Genomic DNA, 6,128 nt, shown 5'->3' on the forward strand with positions numbered 1-6,128 from the left:
ACAAAAGAAGTTGCAAGGGACGGGAAGGCGCGGCAGTTGGAGGAACGATAATCCCCCTGTCGTCCAGCGCTGAATTGCCTTTTTGTTTTACCCGATACAATTAATAAAAGTTTCTAATTGGAACATTATCGGCTCATTGCTTATAAATTGATGACAATTTGGCGCCGTGACTCGGACGGGAATACTGGCGTAGGTACGAGGAGCCTGAGGGGGGCGCCCCGCCTAAATAGGCGGCCTCGGCTCCTATCCTCCCGCCCTACTCCCGCCGACAATCCGAAATTTAAAACACAAAGGCAAGGAAAAACCGGTTAACCCTTTAAATTTCGTGCACGAATGTCCGGACGAAGACGCAGGACAGGTGAGTATAGTCCGGTCTGGGTTGGGAATCCGGCGTGTGGCGAGTGTTGTGTGCTTGTGAAGGGGGGCCGGCAGCCGGCACTAATCCGAGCGAGTGTGGACCCCACAGTAGTGCGGTTCCCATTGCCCGCGAGGGCGTGGGCCACGACCTGGGGGAAGTGAGTGAACGCAACACTGAGTGAGGGCACGCCGAAGGGTGGGTACAGGGTATAAGCGGGACCTTTTCACCACCACAACCCCTAGAGCTACGGGCACTAGGGAGGATTACTATTAGGTGTTCCCCTAGAGCTACGGGCACTAGGGATGATTACTATTAGGTGTTCCCCTAGAGCTACGGGCACTAGGGGGAGCTACAGACGTTGAATAAAACAAGAGAGCAAGAAGTAAAGAACGAGATGGGGCAGTGTAAAACTAAACCATCCACCCCTTCTAAACGACCATCCATTCCTAAGGACTCACCTCTAGGGTTCATGCTAAGTGCCTGGACGCACTATCCAGGAACAAGAAATAAAGATAAGGCAAAGATGATTTATTATTGTGTAGAAATTTGGAGCGGACAACAAATTGGCCCGGCAGTATGGTGGCCTAAGTATGGTTCTAATGAAGATTGGGTACAACAGCAATTAAATTTTTGGGTAAACTCCAAAACCCCTTTCAATCAAGAAGAAAGTGACTATGCAGCAGTATGGGTCACTCGCCCGGAGGGTTTAGGAGTCCCCATTTTTAATTTGACACGAACAGAAAAAGATGTCGAAAAACGTAAGCCTCGAAGGGAAGAGGAGGCCTTAGTGGGACCCCCACCATATGCTTTACCACCAGCAATTCCCCTACCTTCTCCTCCTCAGTTGGATCATGGGCAGATGGATTCGAGAGAGGGAGAAGTACAAAAGATAGAAGGGGGAGGGCCTGTGACACGGGCAAAGGCATGACAAAATAACCTCTACCCTTTAAGAGAAATGCCCATGGGAGGTCCACAACCTCAGATGGGGTTTATATCAGTGCCCTTAAATTCAGGGGATGTTAGAGATTTTAAGAAGGAAATGGGTAATATACTAGAAGATCCCCTGGGGGTGGCAGACAGAGTAGATCAGTTCTTAGGATACCTGGGAGGAACTACAATCTATTCTAAGTATACTGTTCACAGCAGAAGAGAGAGGTATGATTCTGGAGAGGATGAGGGAAAGGTTCGGAAAGAAAGTATTAAATTGCTGAACTTTTTGGGACTGAAGGGACTTAAAGTATCAAAAAGGAAATTGCAATTTGTGGAAGAGGAGGTTAGATATCTAGGGCATTACCTGAGTAAAGGAGAAAAGAAGATAGATCCTGAAAGCATACAAGGAATATTGTCCCTGATGTCGCCAAGCAATAAGAGACAAATAAGACAATTGCTGGGATTAGTGGGATATTGTAGACAATGGATTGAAAATTATAGCAGTAAAGTAAAGTTCCTATATCAAAAGCTCAGTACCGATGGATTAATAAAGTGGGATAGACAAGATGAAGAGAATCTACAAAAGCTGAAGGAGGATCTCATCAATGCCCCTGTCTTGAGCCTGCCTGACTTAAAAAGACCCTTTTATTTATTCGTTAACATAGACAGTGGTACAGCGTATGGGGTTTTAACACAGGATTGGGCAGGGAAGAAGAATTAAGAGAAGGGGAAAAATTATTTGTGGATGGATCCTCTAGAGTAGTGGAGGGAAAGAGAAGATCAGGTTATGCAATAGTAGATGGAAAGACCCTCCGGGTATTGGAATCAGGACCCTTGAGTAACACTTGGTCAGCTCAAGCTTGCGAGCTGTATGCTGTTTTACAGGCACTAAAAAGATTACAGGGAAAAGAGGGCACTATCTATACCGAATTTCCTAAAGTAGGAAGATATAAATATGTATTAGTCATAATAGACCACCTCACACATTATGTAGAGGCATTCCCCACAACTAAAGCAACAGCTCAGGTAGTAACAAAAATATTACTCGAACAAATCATCCCTAGGTATGGGGTAACAGAAGTAATAGATTCAGATCAAGGACCACACTTTACATCAAGAATCACTAGAAATATAGCTGAAGCCTTGGGAATAAAATGGGAAGAACATACTCCCTGGCACCCACAGAGTTCAGGGCGAGTAGAGAGAATGAATGGGGAACTAAAAAAGCAATTGGCCAAATTAACACTAGAAACTAAGCTCTCATGGATAAAATGCATTCCCCTTGCCCTCTTAAACCTTAGGGCCCAGGTTCCTAAACATAGGAATATCTCCCTTCGAAATGTTATACGGAATGCCATATGATGCAGGAACCCCTAAAGATCACCCGGGGGTGGTAGATCAGAACATTCAAGCTTATATCACGGAATTAATGAAGTATAAACAGGAATTGTGGAAAAAGGGACAATTGACTCAAAGACCCCCCCTTGACATTACCCTCCATCAGATAAAGCCTGGAGATTGGGTTCTGATAAAGACCTGGAGAGAAACCACACTGCAGCCTCGCTGGGAAGGTCCCTATCTGGTATTATTGACTACCAATACTGCCATCAGAACTGCTGAAAAAGGATGGACACATGCTAGTCGTGTTAAGGGTCCAGTACAAAATCACGAATGGAGAGTCACTAGTCCAGCGGGTGATTTGAAAGTAAAACTGTCACGAAACCCTCCGTCAAGGAAAATGAGAACATGAATTAACAATGATTGTATAAACGTATCAGTATAGAATTTAATGTAGAAGGGAATATTTTGACTATTGTGAATGCAACTGTTGGGATATGTTTTAGAAAGGTAGTGGACCCACTGCGAAAACAGGGATACACAAATTGGTTATTAGCCTTCAGAGTGGCCGTGGAAATTTTAATAGAAGGGGGTAAACCTGGGGGTGAATTTGGATCCTTACCAGCATCACTTAAGTGTTAACCAGTGGGAAAAAGAATAGGGTGCAGTACCCCAAAGACCCACTTAAAAGGGAAGCAAAACCAGCCCCTCCTGAAGAATACTCTTGCTGCCGAGAAGATTATACACCCCATGGCTCGAGGCAACCGAGTCGATGGGCGAGGCAGAGGAGATAAAACATGTGGAGGGGTCTGCTCCATTATGAATGAATCCAAAGATTTAGGATCCAGAAGATACCCCAAGACTGGAAATAACTCCCCCGAACAATTAAAGACTCACAACTGCAGTGGGAAAACTGCCTATCTAAAACTAGCTCAATTGATAATAATATTAAGTCTCATTAATGAGGGTTGGGGTACAGAGGTACAGACACATGAGCCATTTAAGTGGTCCCTAATCAGATGGGAAGATCAGAAGGTGATAAGCACAGACGTGACCCCAGGCGCTCCCATCCTTAAAAGTCAAGTATGTGACCTAGTACCAACACAACCATGCCTGAATCGCAAGGCAATCTATGCTTGCCCAGCATCAAATCCAGGGAAAAGTTATTGTAATTACCCAGGGGAATATTATTGTGGATACTGGGGTTGTGAAACGGTTTCACTGGGATTTCTGCCAGGGGGGGGACGAGATGAATATATAACAATTAGTTGGGGTCCCTCAGGTTGTACACCTCCGACTTATGGGACTGACTCTGGTATCGGTAGTGAAGGAACATGCCAACATTTAGAGATAAAAATCCTTAAAACAGAAAACACAGTGTGGTGGATAGGAAAGACTTGGGGGGTACGAATGTGGGAGCCTGGAAGAGACCAAGGGGGCCATTTCCTTATTAAAAAAGAAAGAGTTCCGCCAGACCCCCCAATAGGTATAGGACCTAACGTAGTAATAAATAACAATCAGAATAAGACAGAAGCTGTTACTGTAGGCCCGACCGAAGCAAACCCTTATATTACTGAATATGGCACCCTTTGGAAAATAATTCAGTCTAGTTTCAAGGTGTTAAACAACACCCACCCAGAATTAACTAAGGAGTGTTGGCTATGCTATGATATAAGACCCCTTTTTATGAAGCAATAGGATCCGTAGCGAAGATTAGGAGAAGAAATGGGACTAACCCAGCAGAGTGCCTATGGAAAAAGGGAAGGCCTAATGTTCCAGGGATAACTCTAGCACATGTTACTGGAAATGGTGTGTGTGTGGGAACTATACCTCTAGAAAAACGACATCTATGTAATAAAACTATAGAACTACAAAGTCAGGAGAAACCCTCAGACTGGCTCCTACCCGCAGTCAATGCTAAATGGATATGTGCCAAATTAGGGGTCACTACATGCTTATCGACTAAGATATTTAATCAAACCACCAATTACTGTGAACAAGTAATTATAGTTCCACGAATCATATATCACCCTAAAGATTATGTGATCAGTCAACAAGAAACCTCTGAACATCACCTGATTAAAAGGGAGCCATTCACAGCCCTAACCGTTGCAATGCTATTAACTATAGGAGGGGCCGGGCTGGGGACCGGAGTAGCATCTTTAATAAACCAGCCACAAGGACTGAAAAACCTTAGACAATCTGTGGATGAAGATCTACAGAAAATAGATGAAGCCATTGATGCGCTTACAAAATCGGTACGGTCTTTATCAGAAGTAGTGTTACAAAATAGAAGGGGGTTGGATCTTCTCCTATTGCAGCAAGGGGGACTATGTGTGGCTCTTAAAGAACAATGTTGCACCTACGTTGATCAAACGGGGGTAGCAATAGATACAATGGCTGAACTAAGAAAACAGTTAGAACAAAGAAAAAGAGCCCAGGAGTCTCAAAGAAGTTGGTATGAGAGTTGGTTTAATGGTTCCTCCTGGTTCACTACATTATTATCCACAATAATGGGACCAGTTATTATGATAATATTAGGTTTGACCTTTGGACCCTGTATTTTAAATAGACTAATCGTTATCGTTAAGAACAGGCTAGAGGCAGCCCACCTAATGGTAATTAGAGAAAGATATGAACCCCTTGATGGGGAACCAGAAGAGGATGCTCTAGAATGGAGTCGACAAGAACTAAAACGGTTTAATGAGCAAAACAAAATAGTACAATAAAAGGGGGGACTGTGATAAAATGTTTGCTCATTAAGACCGGGATGTGGTAGCATTGTGGTGGAGTGCTTGTTCATTAGGACCGGGATGTGATGGTGGAATATGGAGGCCACAAGGGTTGCAGAGCACTCTAATTTTATGGGTAGATTGTGTACTCTGCATAGTTACAGGCAAAGCGCGCCCCGATGGATACAAAGTTTCACGGAAGGACCAACCAAGGAACGACACACCAAGTGGCACGATCACGACCGACCAATTAAAGGACAATATGCTCGGGATGGACAATACAAAAGAAGTTGCAAGGGACGGGAAGTCGCGGCAGTTGGAGGAACGATAATCCCCCTGTCGTCCAGCGCTGAATTGCCTTTTTGTTTTACCCGCTACAATTAATAAAAGTTTATAATTGGAACGTTATTGGCTCATTGCTTATAAATTGATGACAGGGCAGAAGTTCGTACTTGTCAGGAGGGAGTTGGAAGTTGTGGGGCAGGTGGTGGCACTTGTGGGGCAGGAGGTGGAAGTTGTGGGGCAGGAAGTGGCACTTGTGGAGCAGGAGGTGGCACTTGTGGGGTGTGAGGTGGATGTTGTGGGGCAGGAGGTGGCACTTGTGGGGCAGGTGGTGGCACTTGCGGGGCAGGAGGTGGCACTTGTGGGGATTGAGATGGCACTTGTGGGGCGGGAGATGGTTGTAGTGGGGCAGGAGGTGGCACTTGTGGGGCAGGTGGTGGCACTCGTGGGGCAGGAAGTGGCACTTGTGGGGCAGGATGTTGCACTTG

General features: G+C 45.0%; 1 protein-coding gene and 1 long non-coding RNA gene across 3 annotated transcripts in view; one reads left to right on the top strand and one right to left on the bottom strand.

Annotated features, from left to right (window-relative positions):
- LOC146752165 (uncharacterized) overlaps nt 1–6,128 on the bottom strand; it is a 187,561-nt gene that overhangs the window by 171,854 nt on the left and 9,579 nt on the right. The gene's annotated exons all lie outside the window — the stretch shown is intronic.
- LOC146752182 (uncharacterized) lies at nt 6–1,816 on the top strand. Its single transcript, XR_014940946.1, has 2 exons — nt 6–631; nt 675–1,816. It is a non-coding gene; the product is annotated as an uncharacterized LOC146752182 (long non-coding RNA).

This window comes from Coturnix japonica, unplaced genomic scaffold (assembly GCF_054131305.1).
Source record: "Coturnix japonica strain WE unplaced genomic scaffold, WE-NBRP24 Scf050, whole genome shotgun sequence".
Lineage (NCBI taxonomy): Eukaryota > Metazoa > Chordata > Aves > Galliformes > Phasianidae > Coturnix > Coturnix japonica.